The sequence below is a fragment of the Rissa tridactyla genome, chromosome 9, assembly GCF_028500815.1.
Source record: "Rissa tridactyla isolate bRisTri1 chromosome 9, bRisTri1.patW.cur.20221130, whole genome shotgun sequence".
NCBI lineage: Eukaryota > Metazoa > Chordata > Aves > Charadriiformes > Laridae > Rissa > Rissa tridactyla.
Window position 1 is genome coordinate 47,524,221 of NC_071474.1, and position 17,504 is coordinate 47,541,724.

Here is a 17,504-nt window from a genome sequence, read left to right on the forward strand (position 1 = left end):
CTGCGGATCATGACACTGGCATATTTACTTTGGGAGCTGCCATATGTATTTCCCCACACCTTCCAGTACTTGATCCCTTTTTTGCTGTACAATAAACTCCAAGAATTGTTAATGCCTGTTCTCAATTTTCACTGTTTGCTGTGTTGTCTATCACTTTGTTTTGCTTTGCCTGGGAGAGCGATGATAAAAGCACTGCCTTTGAGCCTAATGCTAGTATTTGGGTTCTATGTTGCTGCCATCCCAGTACTCCGAGAACTCTCTCATGGAGAAAATCCGCAATTACCCCCTTTTCTCCTGAAACCTACTTTGTGGAGAGACGAAAGAAAGGCACCTACCCCTTCCTCTCCTCCAGGACAGGTCTTTGTAGCTTTGTTGTAATGGCCTTTCAGCTCCTTGCATACCCTTGTGTAATCAGACTGTTCATACCGGTGTGTGTTATGAGCCTGGTTTTGATTATTGTTTGTAAGGTTAAACAACTAATTGGGAATGCCCCAAGGGAACATGCTCCAAGGCAATAGATCTCTTGGTGGCAGGGTGTGCATCGCATAAGATACGCTCAATAAGATAACACCCATGTCCCCCCCAGTCAACAAAAGGAAACCCAGGCATCCCTAGACGTTGTGGGGTTCTGGAGAAGGCATATTCCAGGTTACAGTCAACTTGCGAATTCCCTCTATCAGGTGACCCGAAAAGAGAACTATTTCAGCTGGGGCCCTGAGGAGCAGCAAGCCTTTGAAGAGATCAAAGGGGAAATTGGTGGTGCGGTAGCCCTTGGGCCAGGGCAGACAGGATCACATGTGAGAAATGTGCTCTCCACCACAAAGCCTCTGGCAGAAAGCACCTGGAGAGACCCAAGGTCAACCTCTAGGGCTTGGGAGCTGAGGTACAGAGGATCTGTGGCTCACTACACCCCGACAGCAAAGGAGATACTAGCAGCACACAATGGGCTTCAAGCCACATCACAAATAGTTGGTACAAAAGCCCAGCTCCTCTTGGCACCGCAACTACCTGCATTGCACCGGATATTCAAAGGTCTGCTCTTGCTGCAGAGCAATGACTTGAGACACCCCTCCGAGGCTCTCCATCCGCCTCTCTCACCAGCACTAAATTTGTTTCAAAACCCATTGGCTGCCCCCGTTGTCACCCGGCGCTGACGGTTTGTGCAAAAGGCCTGGGGACAGCACAGCAAAGGCACCGGCAGCCTTGCAAGGCAGCAGCCGGAGCTGGAATGTACCGAGGGCCCCTGGGGACATGATCTTCCACTCGGCTCTTCCTCCACGGGATACAAAACAACAAACAAGAAGGAGCCTTTGGCCATTGTTTGTCGATGAAGGGGGGTGACGGGGAGAGGGCACGAGGCGCAGCCTGCCAGAAGGCATGGCTGAGCTAAGGAAGTCCTGCCTGGGCTTCGGTGTATCCGCTCCTCTCCAGGAGGGGCGGGGGGAGACAGGAAGGAGAGAAAATAGAGAACAAATGATCATATAACCCTTGAGAGAAACCTGTCTGCTCTCAGAGAGCGTATTTAGCCCAAGCATGCAGCGCCTCTTGCTATACAAAAGAAAAAGAGGAAAGAAAACCCCGCCAGTTCTTCCGCTACCATGTTCTACCACCGAAAAAAAATGGGAGGAAACAGATGTTAAGCTCTCCAGCGTCAGGAAATTATCTCTTTCATGAGGGTGCAGTTACTTCAATGTATTTAGGTCAAATAAATAGGGAGAGAATTGTGACTTCACCCCCTTTCTGTTTATGTCTCTGCAGACATTTCAACCTCTCTCGGTGCCGCTCCGAAGGACCAACCACAAAACCGCATTCAGGCTTTCGCAGCGCGCTCCCAGATGATGCGGGCAGGAGCCAGCCACGCTCCAGCCCCTGCCCGCCCCGCAGATCCCCAGCTCGCAGCCACCCGCTCCATGAATTCCTGCAGCCCTTACAAAAATTCAGCATCTCTCGTTTATGGGACAAGAAGGACGGTTTGCTGCTGCGCTTTGGCCAGGCATGGCAGTACTGCAGCTTGCATATTAATTTTTTTTTAATAGAGGTGGAAGGAGCATGGAGGAGACTCGGGTGAAACATCTGCAAAAGGGATCTCCAGGCCATTAGCAAGCGCAGTTACGGCTTTCCGGCGCTGGGCTCCCCGAGGAGCGCTGAGCAAGTGCCCATAGGAAGCGACCATAGAATTTAACCAGCATTTTACACGCTCTGCAAAATACGTTACACAGGAAGTTAAACCCCCTCATTAGGAGCAGGAGGCAGGCAGGAGAGCAGTCTGAATCCCTTTCCAGTTGGGAGCAGACAGACCTTACTGAAACACTGAGTTTTCAGAGGCAGAAGGGAATCCGCAGCAACGGTCTCGCTCCATCAGTGAGGGCAACCTACTGGACAAGTGAACCCTGGGCAAAGCCGCCGCTTTCCCTGTGGCAGCATGCATCTGCCCCGCACGGTTTGCACTAGTTTAAGCCAAAGCTTTTACAGTACTGGATCTGTGTTTATGTTTCTGTTAATTCAATATTCACTGGGCAGACGGATGGATGCACAGACAGATAGCTCCGTCCCTGTATTCATAAGGTCGGAACTCAAAACTTTGGTCTGAGTAAATCAGTTCACTCATGTATAATTTAAACATTACTTCCTTCCCATTTCGGGAAGCTTTAGAGTTTGTGCGATGGCTAAACACAATGAAATTAGAGCAGGACACTCTTTCTGCCTCTGCGGCCAAGGGAGTGACAGAGTTGCTCAACTGCACATCAGATGAACCAGACTTGTCCTGGTGGGACCATCTCACCGCAAACACGAGCGGCTCCACACTTGAGGCTTGGTGGGCCTGATAAAACGGTGTGACAGTGCAGAGAGGTGCCAGGCAGCTTTTCAGGGCACCAACACTTGGCTCTGCATCACGCTGAGCCCTAAAGCCTTCCGCCAAGCCAGCAACAGCTTTCTATGTCAGTGCCTGCACAGCAAAGGGGAGAGGGCCATCGCCTAACTCCTCCCGCAAAGCTAATCCGGAGAAACTCAAGAAGAAAACACAGAGGTATAAAAGCCCATGTTAACTGGAATCAAAAGATGAAGATGTAACAGATTAGTTCCTACTGAAGCTGAGTTTCAGAGCAAGGCTCTGCACCGAGCCCAGATGGCTTTGGCGTTGTACCTGTTGCTAAACGTTCCCCCAGAGTCCCTCAGCCGACCCATGAATTGCAGAGGAGAATACCCCCTTTGCCCATTTAGCCTGCACTGCGTTGGTGGGAGCATTATCCCTTGCACGCTCCTTCACATTTTCATAAGCCCCTTTTTTGCAATTCTAAATTCTTTTCCCATACAGAAAATAAAACTAAGGTGAATACCGAACACATCCGAAAGTAAACTTTCACTACGGACACCTGATGCACAGGGACCAACAACAACTGGAGGGAGCCTGAAAAAGCACTCATCTGCCAAACTCGGCTACGTTTTGACGCACAATAGCTGTTTCCCCAGTCTTCTCAGGTATTTGGCACTGAGTGTTGCCTTATAATATAGAGATATCTGCCGTTACATGTAGATTATTTAAGCTGTTCCGTAGTTAGTTGAAAGTAGTTAATTATACATAAGAACTTTTAATTACTATGCAGATGTAGGTACTCTAATACCACAGCGATGAGCTAAAACACAACAGTAGAGGCAGATTCAGGGGTCTACACCCAAACACGCCCCATTAATGTCAGTCGAACTACATCAAGCCGCTGGCTGCCGTCCTTCGCGAGGATGCTGGGAGGCAACGACTTCACGATGCCTGTGACATTCCTTTGCATTCCCAATTAGCCAATTTAGTAGAGATGCCTCAGGAACTTTACAGCTATGACATTTCTCCGCCATGAATCCCTTAAAAATCCTTTCCTTCTCCAAAAATCCTTAAGTAAAAAAGCACGGCTGCTGGTAGTCTGAACGCAAGAAGAGAAATCAGTACCCAGCATTTAATTGTTTATATCTTGAGACAAAGATAGCGTCTAAATAATTGTCTATTGTATCCCAGAGACAGTACAGGAAAGCTCTTCCCCTAGCAGGGAGCCTACAGGTCACACATGCTTCTGCCATAACATTTGCTATAAATAATCTTCGGTTGAGCAAAGGTCTGTGCTCGTTACAAAGCAGAGTAAGGCAGGCACTGTGCTCCTATCGGTTTCAGCCATTAGCTCTCCCCAGAGAGTGCATATCCTACCCTATTGTTCCTGCTCAAATGTTTGAAAGAATTATTTTTTCCTTGCTTCTTTTGTTTGGGGAGTTTATTTATATTTCCTCTTTGACATGGAATTACTACTAGAAAAAATAAGTGCCATCTTACAAGGCAGCTCATCGATGCCAATTAAATTAGGTGCGAAGGGTCACATTTGTATATATATTGCCATAGTTACAGACCTTGCAATCTGTGCTTCTGTGTTAACGTACGTTCAGTGCGTTCAGCTCAGGATCAGAAACAAAGAGCTGAGGGCCAACCACGGCCCCAAATTCACATGCAAAGACTGGGAGCACACGCAGCAACCGGTTCTGTTCAAACACTTCCAACAATTATTTCGGCATATTACTCAGCAACTCCCTTACATCGCCCTGGCGACGTCAAAGGGCATCTCACACGTATTTAATTGCCTCTCTCCAAGCCCGAAATATTTCTATCTCCAGACAGATATCAAGAGACCTATTCTTTTCAGGCAGATACATGGGATTTCCCCTACACTTTCCCCCGTGCCCTTTTTCCTTACAGCAGTTTGAACAGGAATCATCACTTGTTTCAGGTTTCTCCATCAAACAGGCCAAACATGTCGTCGCGTCAAAGGAGGGCAAGGGAAGGGGAAAGGCAATGATGCAGGATGGAGGGCTGCTCCCAGCTCTCATCAACAGGCTGCTAGGAACAAACCTGCCGCACAGCCTGGCTTTATAGCACAGCAAACCACAACGACCAACACCTCCTTTAAACACAAACACAACAGCGTAGGACTGAACAGTTGGCTGCTGGTTTGCTCCCAGGTTCCCACATTACAGAAAACTTAATTCATCAAGCAAAGCCTTTTCACTCAAAGGTGGGGTACAGCCTTACCGCGCTCTGAAATTGGTGGCGATGCTCAGATTGGAGCCCAGGGCGCCAGGTGTACCACCAGTGCCCTTGCCTTCAACAGCGAACGATTGCTTTAGGAGTCTTCTGCACTGCTTTTGAGTAAAATCAACCCAATTTCTGGGTATTTGGAGGTTTGATGTTCCAAACAGGCCGGCGACACCTGCCGTGCATTCGGCCACTGCTATGTTCCAGGATATCCAACTTGGAAAGGCAAGTGGCCTCGCACAAAATTGCTTTTAGGCACATGAAAAACCTAATCTTGTGCTTCTAGAAAAGCTCCATGACTGCTGGGTGCCTCTCTGGCTAGGGCTTTACACCCCAGAAAGGCACAGAGCTTTTAGGGGCCTGACACCCATCTGCGCCTTGGTTTTCCCTCACAAGGCAGGCATATCATCAAATCCATGTCCACCCCACATCCAGAACCCTCAAAAGTCACAAGGTGACTCCTAGACATGCAGACACCTTTCTCCTGCCTTCCCCCCTCAATGGCAACAATGAGAAATAATCCTTATTTGCACCCAGAGCCATTACACGTGGGCCGTGAGCACGCGGTCAGCCCCGGCTGGCGCACACGGGGGTCGCTTTGCAGGAATAATCAGTGGGTGGGTGGTACTTGCAGCCCAGTTTTGGGAGCCATGGCTGTAGGTGTTATCCTGCATTCGTGCAGTCCAGCTCGGGGAGAGCTGGTCCTCACATGCCCGTCTTCTAACCCAAGACTTCAAAACCTTAGTTTGTCGATGCAAGCCTGCCCTGCCGACCCGATACAGATACCAAACCAAACAAGCAGCTTTTAAGCAGGCACCGCGAGCGCATCCCTGTCTGGAACGCTGCACAGTCTCACCGACGGGGCTTTTCCCTGCAAAAGGGGCTGTCAGCTCGCATTCCTCACGCACCGGAGCCCCGCTCGAGCCAGCCACACTCCGCTGGGCGACAGCGGCAGCAGCCGGCTCTGAACACAGGGAAGCAACATCGGATTCAATTAGCATCATTACCGATGAGCTTTTTCACCTCTCGGCTGAGCCCCGACCATGCACCCCAGCCGACGGGACGGGGCTGTGCACACACAGCCGTGTCTCCTCTGCCCTCCTCAAGGATACACTTATCCCTTTTTTAGGGTTAAAAAACCCAGCTGAGCAGGAGCAGCGAAAGGTTCTCTTCATCACCATTTACGGAACAAAGCCTGAATCTTTTTTACAAGGAGCTGGGGATTTTGTTCCAAGTCTTATGCATCTTTTTATTTCACCCTTTTCTATATTCTGCTAAGTTTCTCCCATAACTCCTTTTCAACAGCAAGTGCATTTATTGCTACAGGTGGCAAGGGACAAAAGAAAAACCATAAGCAGGAAAGGACAGGACCAGTCACCCTGAAAGCGCCCATTGCATCCCCTCTGAAGGTGCATCTCCCTATCTCCAAGGGTGAGCCCAGCGCACCTACACCTTCACTCATGCTTTAAAAGCACAAACGGTTCGGGAACACATGCAGGCAACATCTAGTTTTTGCAGGAAATTGCACGGCATGGATATACAAACTTTGCTATCCTGCAAAAAACCAACACACTGATTTGCCAGCTCATGTCGCACAAATTCTTTATACGTTACGGCATTTAGCTAACGTGGAACAGCAGTGATACCCTTGCCACAGTTCTGGAAAGCCCTGGACCTTCACAGCAGCAGGCAAGGCGGGCACCAGGCTGCAAAAAACGTCGCGTACCTTGGGAAAGAAAAGCATATACGTTTCTGCAAGGACATGCACCCTGTTGGAGGCACAGGACCAGCCCACAGCGAGTCGAGGCACACTAGCTCGTGTTTTCTCCATGAACAGGTTCGAACCCTGCTCAGCTGGTGCAAGAGCTGCAGGAACTCCCACACTGCGCTCGACCTGCCCGCACAGGCAGCGCAGGGCCGGCCCCAGCTCCAGCGCACCGCCGCTGCCAGGGTTTGCAAAAGCTGCTGAGTTTTCTGGATGTTATTCCAGCGTCGTGTCTTTCGTTTGGCTGGAGCTAGCACTCAGTACCGAGGCAAAATCACCTTGGCTCACAGGCCATACGCTGGATCTACGTGTTGACACGTTTCCTTCCTGTAGTAAAATGAACGGGCTCTCCCATACATCGGCTATACCACTCCCTTGAAATAAAAATCTTTAAGGAGACAATCCTTCCTGTCCGTCCCACTTGAGAAGCATCAAAAGAGCACTCTGAGCTGCGGTCACAGCCAGCCGTTTGGCACATGGGCTGCAAAACGCCTGAGGACATTGGGATGAAGACGGCAAATATTTTGACAGGTCCCAGTAACAGCACCTTCCCACAGCAGCTGTGATTCACCGTTCACGTCAGCAGCGTGGAAAAAGTGACCCCTTCTTCCTTCAGAGGAGACAAAAGGAGTGCTTAAGAAAAAACACTTAAAAATATGGGGTTGTCCAGCAGAAAACCTGAGCAAAACTCAATTCCCACAGAAGCCCGAGGAATCGTCCATTGCCTTTAACTACTCTTGGGCTTTTCCCTGTCTGTCTTCAAATACATCCTCCCCCCTCCCCATAGCAGCGTGCAGACAAGAGCAAGGGCCCCAGCGGATGGCAGGGAAGCCATCGCTGGCATCAGCAGAACAGCCGCTCTTTCACAACTACTCGCAGCAAGAAAATCGAGAAACCCGATGCAGTCAGCGTGCCAAAAATAATCTCCCCGAAAGACGTGGCAACTGGGAAGGGTGACGAAAACAGGTCCAGGGACGTCAGGAATGAGGCGGCAAGGGAAGCGCCCGTGTACCCAATTAAACCAAATCTTTTTGGTCCTCACCTCAAAGGCATACGCCCATGTTCACTTTGTTTTCAACCCCGAAAGAAGACTGCATTGAACTTTCCTCCTGAGCCGCATCGCCTCCTCCCATCTCCGAGAAAAGGGACTGTGACTCCCTGCTTCCCCGGCCTCGATGGTGGTTGGATGTGATAGCAGAGAAGGGGCAAAGGAAGAGATATTAAGCGTCTCCTTTGGGAGCTGGGTTATATGCTGAATATGAAGTTTTGACCCACTGCTCCAGCCCTGCGGCTCCATAGCCTCCAGGCCAAATCTGGCAGTCGTCCATCCAGCTCAAAACGTGTCTCCCCACGCCCTCATAGCTGGAAATCACAACTGAAGCAGCATCAGGCTGAACCCCACCTTCTTACCACCAGCAGAAAGAAACACAGGGCTCCAAAGCATACTTCGCTGGACTCTTTGCAGCAGATCTTGTCCCAGATTGGTACTTCTCCAGAAACCCTCCTGCACACTCAGGAAATGCTCACAGCCCGTCCATCTCGCAGACGCCCCCAAGCACAGCCCCTGCCCCGACTGCCAGGGAGGAGAGCTGCACCTTTAGCATAAAAATCGGATTTCCCACTTACACACTCAAACATGCATTTAGGTGCCAAAACTAAACTCGAATTAGGAATCTCAGTAGTCATTCTTGCAGCGTATTTACCCTCATGCAGCAGAGGGTACATAAAGAACCAGGGCAACGCAGCACAGAGGGGTTTCTCCAACACCAACAGACAGGCCTGGTCTCCAAAGAGAACTTCAGACCTAAATCAGTGACTCCTGCTGCTGCCAGCAGAAGTTGTGCCTCCTTTCATGAGCGTGTTTGAAGCATGACAGGCAATGCTTTTGCTTTTCTGACCAGTGCCGCAGGGAGTATCTAGCCATCGGGTCTGTGTCCCCTGGCCATAGCTCTGCCCCGATCCATGGAGTTGTCCTGCAGCATCCTGCAGGAAAGCTCTTCCCCCAAAACAATGTCTTTGTTTTTTCAACTCTAGCTGTAAATAAAGGTGAAACTTTCCAGGAATCAAAGCAAGGTGCCTGGAAAGATTAGAGAGTAATTATCACTCAGAAAGTTCAAGCCTGAAACCATATGAACAGACTCCCTACGTTTATTATAGACAGTTTACGTGGCATTGCCCTAATTCTTTATGGGTGCAAAACCCACTGATTACAATCAGAGGAGCGTTAAGGAATACAAACACGCCAGCCTGGATCACACGAGGCTTCCATATAACCCACTGTTTCCTCCCATGCTCTGGACAAGGGCAAACGCTTCAGAGGAAGGAGGTAAGAACTTCATTAATGAGCAATTATGGAATAACCTGTGCCTTGGAGAAAACTGCTTCTAGCTGTGTCAAACATGGGTTGGCTTATGGCCTGAAATGCATTTATTTACTTCCCTTTTATACAAATATTTCTACCTAATGCAACTCATTATCTTCATAAGAGTTTATTAAAATGCTTGGCTTTAACTTATTATGGCAAGAAGTGGCAGGGAGCAGTTACAGACCAGACAGAGGCCAGAAAGGCAATACCTGCCCTTGGGGGTTATTATGGGCGCTACTGTAGCACCCAGAGGGAGAAAACATCAACCGTGAAGAGTCAGAAGCAAAGATTTGGCTATTGCACCAGCAGATCCCTTCCTCAGCATCCCCCTTTGCAAGCACCCGCTTACTTTACGCAGTTCACAGCATCAGACCTGGGCAGAAGGTCCCGCTGAGAAATTCAGCTCCCTTCCCGCTTGCAAATCAACCCACAGGCTCAGATGTTTGCTCATTTACTCCAGGCTTTTGTGGGCCCCTTCTCCCTCCACCTCCCCAGCGAGCTGTGCCTTTGCTGCCGGCAGTGGGAAGCGCTCAGCGCGACCCGGGCACGAAGCATCACTCACGGCAGAAGCTAACAAGGCGATGGAAGGAGCAGGAGACTGATAACGTCATCAGCACGCACCGTAATTACGCAGCAAAGCTGCTCTGCGGCCAAACGCTTCTGACACAAGCCCCAGCCGCGGGGCAGTTTGCAGCACCGCATTTTCGCTCCCCACATCGCGGGGTAACCGCACCAGAGATGCCGTTCCAGGCACACATCCGCCCCAAGCCTTGCTCTCCACAGGCCAAGCAGTGACCTGCAGTGCCACAGGGCTGCCCCGCCGCCCTTCTCCAGAAGGGCAGCACCTCACCCTAGCGACTGACTGACTTTTTTCCTGTTTTTCCTTCCTCTTAGCAGCCCACCCTTAGGAACGGGAGTGGAGCCTATTCACTTCACTTGAATTGTTCTAGCAGTGGAGAGATTCCTCCCAGCTCCAGCACTGTGTTTGCAATCGGGAAACCTGAAACGACTTCTTTATGGGAAGCAATTGCGGCTGATCCCACATCGCCTGCCACGGGCTGCGCTGGAACCCAGCACACCTTCTCGTGGCTCCACTTTCGGTTCAGTTCGTTCACTCAAAAGGAATAAAAAACCAAGCACAAGGGGTGTTAGGATCCATCTTCATTCCCATTAGAATATTTAAAAATCTTCCTTTGCAGGAGTGGAAACCCACATACAATGGCATTTCTGGAGCAAGGGTGTTTCCTTGCTACGAAGCTGAGAAAGCTTTCCATGCAAATCGCTCCCCCAGCCTGTAGAGCTTTCCAGCTATTGAAATTCTATGCCATTTTCCTAATTCTGCCAAAATTAGGTGGGAAAAGGAAGGTACCTGACTCTCCTGGGAGCATGAGGTATCCATGCAGCCCTCCAGTTGGAACTAAAACCCACCACCATCACTGCAGTAGCCCTGAGAGCGGGGGACCACTGGATCTTGTTCAGCATCAGGAAATAAAACCGTGTGGCAATATGAAACGTCAGCTGAAGCCACCAGCTCTGAGCCTGGGAAGTGACGAGACTTGTGGTGCTCTCCCAGCTCCAGCCCAGGTCCAAGTCCCTCCTTGTCCCAGCTTCCACTTCAATATATTTTAACACAAGCCTTGTCTTCAAGGCCAAGGCCTTTGCCATCCATAACTACCTCCTCAGGCAACTAAAGAGACAATCCATGGGAAATACCAATCCATTTGGTTGTAGAGAGACCCTACGCAGACTATACTCAGATGTTCCTTTTATCACTTAACTAATCATGACTTCGAAATTTAGCTACAGGACTGGGGAAAAGTCTCCCTGGGAACTGCTGTTCAAAGCTCCTGGCTCAGAGCAGGAGAACCCCTGGGAGAAACCAGCTCCCTGCAAAAGGCTCTTATCGCTCCACTAAGACTGGAGGAGCAATAACAGGAAGAAATTGTTTTGGCAGGACTTACACCATATAAAGTAAACTCACCGGCCACCGTTGTGTAAAATCTCACTGAAAAACGCTGGCAGGCATCATCCCCCATGGCTGCAGACGGCATCCCCTGGGCTGCGGTGGGCTCCTGGCCATGCTCAGCCTGTCGGCATCGCCCACCCCCCGGTGTGAAAATGTTTAGACGCACTAGCTTCAGCCCTGCTTCTGCTCCTTGAGCCCTGCTTCTGCTCCTTGAGCCCTGCTTCTGCTCCTTGAGCCCTGCTTCTGCTCCTTGAGCCCTGCTTCTGCTCCTTGAGCCCTGCTTCCTCTCCTGGCTTTCCCCATTATCTATAAGCAGATGCTCCAAGCACAACCGCAGAGGGTCACCGAGGGACACGGTGTGCGTTGCTCGCCTGCTCTCGCTGCTGCCAGTGTCTTTTTCAGCTCCGGTCTATGGCATGGAAATCAGAGAGCGGAGCAGAAGTTCAGGATGTGCTCTGCACCCAGGAACGCTGTCAAACACCCTACGGCAGAAGGGAGGGATGAGAAGAGGGTAACATGCTCTCGGGCTGGTGCTTTTGCTGGCTGGGAAGCGCCCTTCCAGTGCAAACCCAACTCCTTGTACTGCTCAGAAACCCGGTGGATGCCCTCCTCCTCCTCCTCGCTCTCTGCCCCGCTGCCCGAGCTCCGGCAGGACCCTGGTGCCACCCTCCAGCCACCCAGCCGACGGCATCCTCTGCACCAGCGTGGGCAGGGGAGGCCAGGCACTGCCATGGTGCCGCGGTGAAGCCCAACACCTACCGCTTGGCCGAAGCGGAGAGTCTGGAGGCTCTGCGACCCCACCGTGCTGTGGCTAGACGTGTGACTTCATACCACTTCAGCTGAACAATTCCAGCGCTGAGGGCAGACGCTCACATCGGTGGCATTGTTTTTACACACAATAGGCATTTTTCAGACCCGCGAGTGAAATGAGGCAGTTTTAAACTGATTAATGGTTTTCTCAAACAAGTCTCTGAGTGTACGGGAGGCCTCTGGCAGACAATGTCAACCCAGTTGCAGCAGGACGGCATCAGCTGCGACCCTGCGCCAGCCTGGCGTAAGAGGAGCTGCAGGAACAAATGAGCTACAGCCGTTCCCAGCATGGCTTGTTCAGACGAGGGACACAGGACCGCTACCGCCAGGCTCCCCATCCCTCTGCCAGGCACGTGCTTTGCTCCGCTCCTCACCGCAGTGTCAAAGCAGCTTTTCAGTTCACTTTCTCATGCCAGCACACAATCCAGCAGAGCCCTCCAACTGAAGCCGGTGTCTATTGAAGCGAAGGCATCAGCAGTCTGCCGCAGCAGCGAAGGAGCCGGCCTGCATCTCCTGCTGCCTCGCCAGGCGGGTGATGACACCCTCACCGCCGGTGCGAGATCCAAGCGGGCTCCCCACCTCACCCCACCGAGACAAGCCTCCAGCGGCCAATTCCCTCCCGGCACAGGGCAGGTTGCTGGCAGCTCTGCAGCCCGTGCGCGGAGGGGCTGGCTGCCTGCGCAGGCTCCCCGGGGCTTTACCGGGGCAGCAAAAGCTCAGCTCCTGGGATGCAGAGTTTGCAAAAGCCCTGGGAACTTCCACACTTAATTCTGCCCCGGCATATGACAGCGGAGGAATGCCACGCACCCCCCTTCACTCTTCACACCTGCCCCGATTTGGTGTTTTCCCTCTTTTAGGATGGCAGCCAAAAGCAAATGAAAAACCCAGCGAAGGGGAGACGAGAGCCTGGGCAGGCAACTCGGGGGGGGAGCAGCCTTCCTCGCAGCGAGGGGGAGCGCAATTCGGCCGGTGAAGCTTTCAAACCCTCTTGCTTCTTGCCGCCAGGCAAGCTGTAGCCAAACCATTACAGGTAGCCCTACGCGAGAGGACCTGCGGTTCGCACGGGTGAGGAACGCTGTTTTGCAACTTTGGAGAGTGCAGCCTGGGAAATACGGGCTATCGCTGCCAACCATCTAAGCCACAAAGATTAGTTAAGGGAAAAAAAACAACGTGAAAGCAAACACGGGCAGCGCAGCGTTCGCTCCGGCGCTCAGATAAGAAACTGAGGCTCAGACGGGTTAACAGGCACCCTCGGCCACGCCACAAGACTGCGGCAGATGAAAAGAGAGCCTGCCACGTGCTGTACCTGCCGATTTACGCCTGTGCGATCCAGGCCACATTTTTTGGCATCTCAAAGGCAGGTTTTGCTGGGTTTCTGTATCCCACCCACACCCACGGACGCTGATTTGGCATCACTCGACGCGTCTGCCACGCATCGCCCACAAGCTGGAACGGACTAAGCAGCAAGAAGCTGCTAACTGTGGTGAGGGACCGTGCCCTGACTCCAGTTCCACTTCCAAGTCTTCCTTAACCCTGAAGATCCCCGTGAAAAACCCAAGCGGCGAGTTTGAGCAGAAACGCAGGGATCTGGGCTAAGCGTGAACTCTGCGCAAAACCAGCCTTGGGCCGGCAGCCCTGGATACTCTGCAACATCCTTTTAACCCGGCGAGACATTTTAGGATGTGAGCAAGACCGAATCCTGCTCTTGCCCCAAACAATAGGCTCTGCAATAATGGTGCAACCAGAATTTCCTGTGCAGTGGCGCGCGCCAGCTCCCGGGAGAAAATACCATGGGAAAGCGCTGCCATGAGAAAAGCCGCTTTGCAGTGCACGGGGGCAACTCCTCGAGGCTCCCGGGGACACTGTTTTTGCAAGAAGCAAAGCACCGCAACCAAGTCCAGGCCGGGAAGCGGGCAAAACCGCACCAGTGGCTTGACACAGAAGCTGGCCAGCCTGGGAACGGCTGTGGATAATTCGTTATCGCACCCAGCCTTTTGCAACATCTGGCCACAGCTTTCTCTCACGGATATTTCACTACCCTGCAGTCCTTGTGAAAGCATCGTGCTGGAGAGGGAAGGCTGGAAGGCTTCAATCTCAGCTCGGCTGGGGTGAGTCTCAACGTCGCTCCTCCGGCGGTGTGGGATGCTCGGGAACGGGGCTGGCCCAGGGCATCTCTTGCGGGAAGGCGACTGGTCCAGAGATGGCACAGGTCCCAGCAAGACAAGGGCAACCACTGGCACTGCATCAGACACTGAGAGGGAGCAACTGCATTCAAAACGCTCCAGTGTTGACCTGTTGGAGCTTCTACCGAGAACGAGGAATCAAAACGGATTGCGATCCCAAACACAAGCAAGTGAAAAACTCCTACAGCAACAGAGGAACTGGGTATTCCACAGCTCTGCTGGGCCTGAGGATTTGAGGAGGGATGGGGAGAATTACTAGTGAAACAGGAAAGGACTAAACCAGTGTGCTCAATGCAGATACCACCAGCACCCTCCTCCAAGCGCAACAGCTTTTTGTCTTTCCACCTGAGAGCCCGACGCAGGAGCTATGGGCTTGATGTGGCAAACATCACACACTTGGGCTCTGCTGCCATCCCCAGCCTGGTCCAGAGACCTCCGACCCTTCTCAGCTGCACGAGATGCAATGTTCAGGGTGGGGGACCACCTTCACGCACTCAACATCTTTCTAACGTCTCATTCGTACCATCTCTCTAGCTCTACTTGTGACACTTGTCATCAAGCGCTGGTGTCGTTCATTTTTCTATCACCTTTTTCAAAGAGGGGCAGAAACAATTTCTATGAGGTTTTTTGGCCCTGAGTGATTTACCTGCCTAAAAGTATTGTATTGGGTTTGCGTGGCAAGGTTTTGGTAGCTGGGGAGGGCTACAGGGGTGGCTTCTGTGAGAAGCTGCTAGAAGTTTCCCCCACGTCCAATACAGCCAATGTCACCCGGCTCCAAGACGGACCCGCAGCTGGCCAAGGCCGAGCCCATCAGCGATGGTGGTAGCGCCTCTGGGATAACATAGTTAAGAAGGGGGGGAAAAACTGTTGGGGAACAGCAGCCATGAGAGAGGAGTGAGAATCTGTGAGAGGCACAGCTCTGCAGACAGCCAGGGCAGTGAAGGAGGAGGGGGAGGAGGGGCTCCAGGTGCTGGAGCAATGGGCAGCTCGGCAATGTGTTCAAACGAAGGGAGATGCAGAGCTGTGGGCTCCAGATGGGGTGATGTCCTCTTTCCAGAGAGGCAGAGTGGAAAAGCCATGTGCAAGAACATCGAATCACAGAATGGTTTGGGTGGGAAGGGACCTTAAAGGCCACCCAGTGCTACCCCCTGCCCTGGGCAGGGACACCTCCGACCAGCCCAGGCTGCTCCAAGCCCGTCCAACCTGGCCTTGAACCCCTCCAGGGATGGGGCAGCCACAGCTTCTCTGGGCAACCTGGGCCAGGGGCTCACCACCCTCAGTGTAAAAACTTTCATCCTTATATGTAGTCTAAATCTCCCCTCTTTCAGTGGAAAACCCTTCCCCCTCGTCCCATGGCTCCCCTCCCTGCTCCAGAGTCCCTCCCCAGCTTTCCTGGAGCCCCTTTAGGGACTGGCAGGGGCTGGAAGGTCTCCCCGGAGCCTTCTCTTCTCCAGGCTGAACCCCCCCAGCTCTCTCAGCCTGTCCCCACAGCAGAGGGGCTCCAGCCCTCCCAGCAGCTCCGGGGCCTCCTCCGGCCCCACTCCAACAGCTCCGTGTCCTTCTGATGCTGGGGGCAGAGCAGCGTGAAGCTCTCGGAGCTCAACTTACAGCAAAAGCGCCATTTACTGGGAGATAGATGGAAAATGCATTTTTAAGTGGCTTCATCAAAAAAAAAATCCAACGCCACTCTATGATTTATTTTAACGACCACTCGGTGCCCTGCAGGCTGCAGCGAGACAGGTAACCGGCCTCCCTGCACTCAGCCCTCCGCACACAGCGCCCCAAAATCCCTTCGCTAGTGTGTAGGTGCACAATAATTTTGTTGCACCATTTAGGCACCGGGGAGCCCTTCCCCAAGAGGCCGTGGCTTCCAAACGGGCATCGCTGCCTGCTTAATCATCAATCCAGGCTCACCCCGCTCATCTCCGGTGCTACCGAAATCCTTCATGATGTTTGCAAAATGCCCCCTTCTGGCAAATTATAACTCAGGTTTTCAGGTCATATTGCGTAGATGAAGAAAACTCCAATAAATCTGTCATTTAACGGAAAATTAATGCTGCGTCCTAATGTCAGCACCGCGCACAGAAATAACCTCTTTTCCACAGACGGCTATTGCATGTTTGACGTAAGAAGGCCAAATACAACAAACCTTAAATAAAAAAAAAATTTAAAAAAGCCCCACAAAAATCAAAGCTGGCGATGCTCATGCCCTGAAACACGGCTGGCAAGCGGCCACCGGGCAAGACACGTGTTGGGATCCCTGGCTCGCGGTGCTGGCAGGAGCCTGGCCCCCAGAGGCGGCCAGGGTGGGAGCAGCACCGGCCAGGCGGGCGACGGAGCAGCAGCACCGCTCCTCTGGCATTTTTTTTGCTCCTACTTCTCCTCTTTTTTACCCATTTTATTTATGGCAGGGGTTTTCTGCTGTTTGTTGGGTTGGGTTTGTTTGTTGTTTTTTTTTTTTTTTTTGTTAAGTGAGGTAGAGTAATTTTATTAAATGAGCTAATATTACTGCAAAAACCGGGGAAGTCTTTGAGATCACAAGACACAAACAGCCAGGTAAATACAGGCAGAAATAATTGCTCCGAGCGTAACCGGGTTGCCGTAATGAGCTGGGTGGTTTTCAGCTCCCGGCCTCAGATCCTCGGGATTCCCGAGACTATTTCTGAGAGGTCTTAGCAAGGTAAGTCTGCAAGCAAACCCATTCTCATGCTTCACCTGGAAGTTTCATAGGCGCCTGCAAGCTGAAAAGAACAAAAAACCACTAAACAGGACAGTTGAGAGCAATTAGTGCTCAGGAAAAGGAGCCCTAGCAGCAGTGGGAGAAGACAGGAGACTCTGGTGCTTGGGGAACCAGGATGGAAGAAAGTAACACTTGCAACAGGTATGGGACGAACCAAAAATAGAGCAAAGGGCCCGAAAATCAACCTATTGCACCCATCGTTTTCAGTACCCAGGATCAGGAACTGCAGTTTCCAGACTCCTCCAGGCAGACCTTTCCCCGGTGTTTCTGGTTTAGGTCATGAGGAGGCTCCCCCGGAGGAGACAATGCGTTTTCCCTTCCCTTGCTTGCACACGTACGTGCGCACCTGCTTCTCCCTCCTCCCACGGGCAGCTTCGCCCCTCGGACTGCCGGCCCCTTGTGCCAAAGGCCTCATGTCCCACCCTGCTTGATGGCCACCACCTGGAGCTCCAGTTTGAGAGCCCCACCAGCAGCCGGCCAAGCTCCTGGGCTCTGGGACGGGTCTTCTTTTGCAAGAGGAGGGCATGGCAGCGAGTTAACTGCAATCTCTCTGACCGACGGAGCCCATCCTGAGGCCACCCATCCTGTCCCATGTCCCCAGGGTCAC

General features: G+C 52.0%; 1 protein-coding gene across 3 annotated transcripts in view; it reads right to left on the reverse strand.

Annotated features, from left to right (window-relative positions):
* The window catches only part of LOC128914614 (uncharacterized), a 229,292-nt gene that overhangs the window by 210,049 nt on the left and 1,739 nt on the right, over positions 1–17,504 (reverse strand). The window lies entirely within an intron of this gene.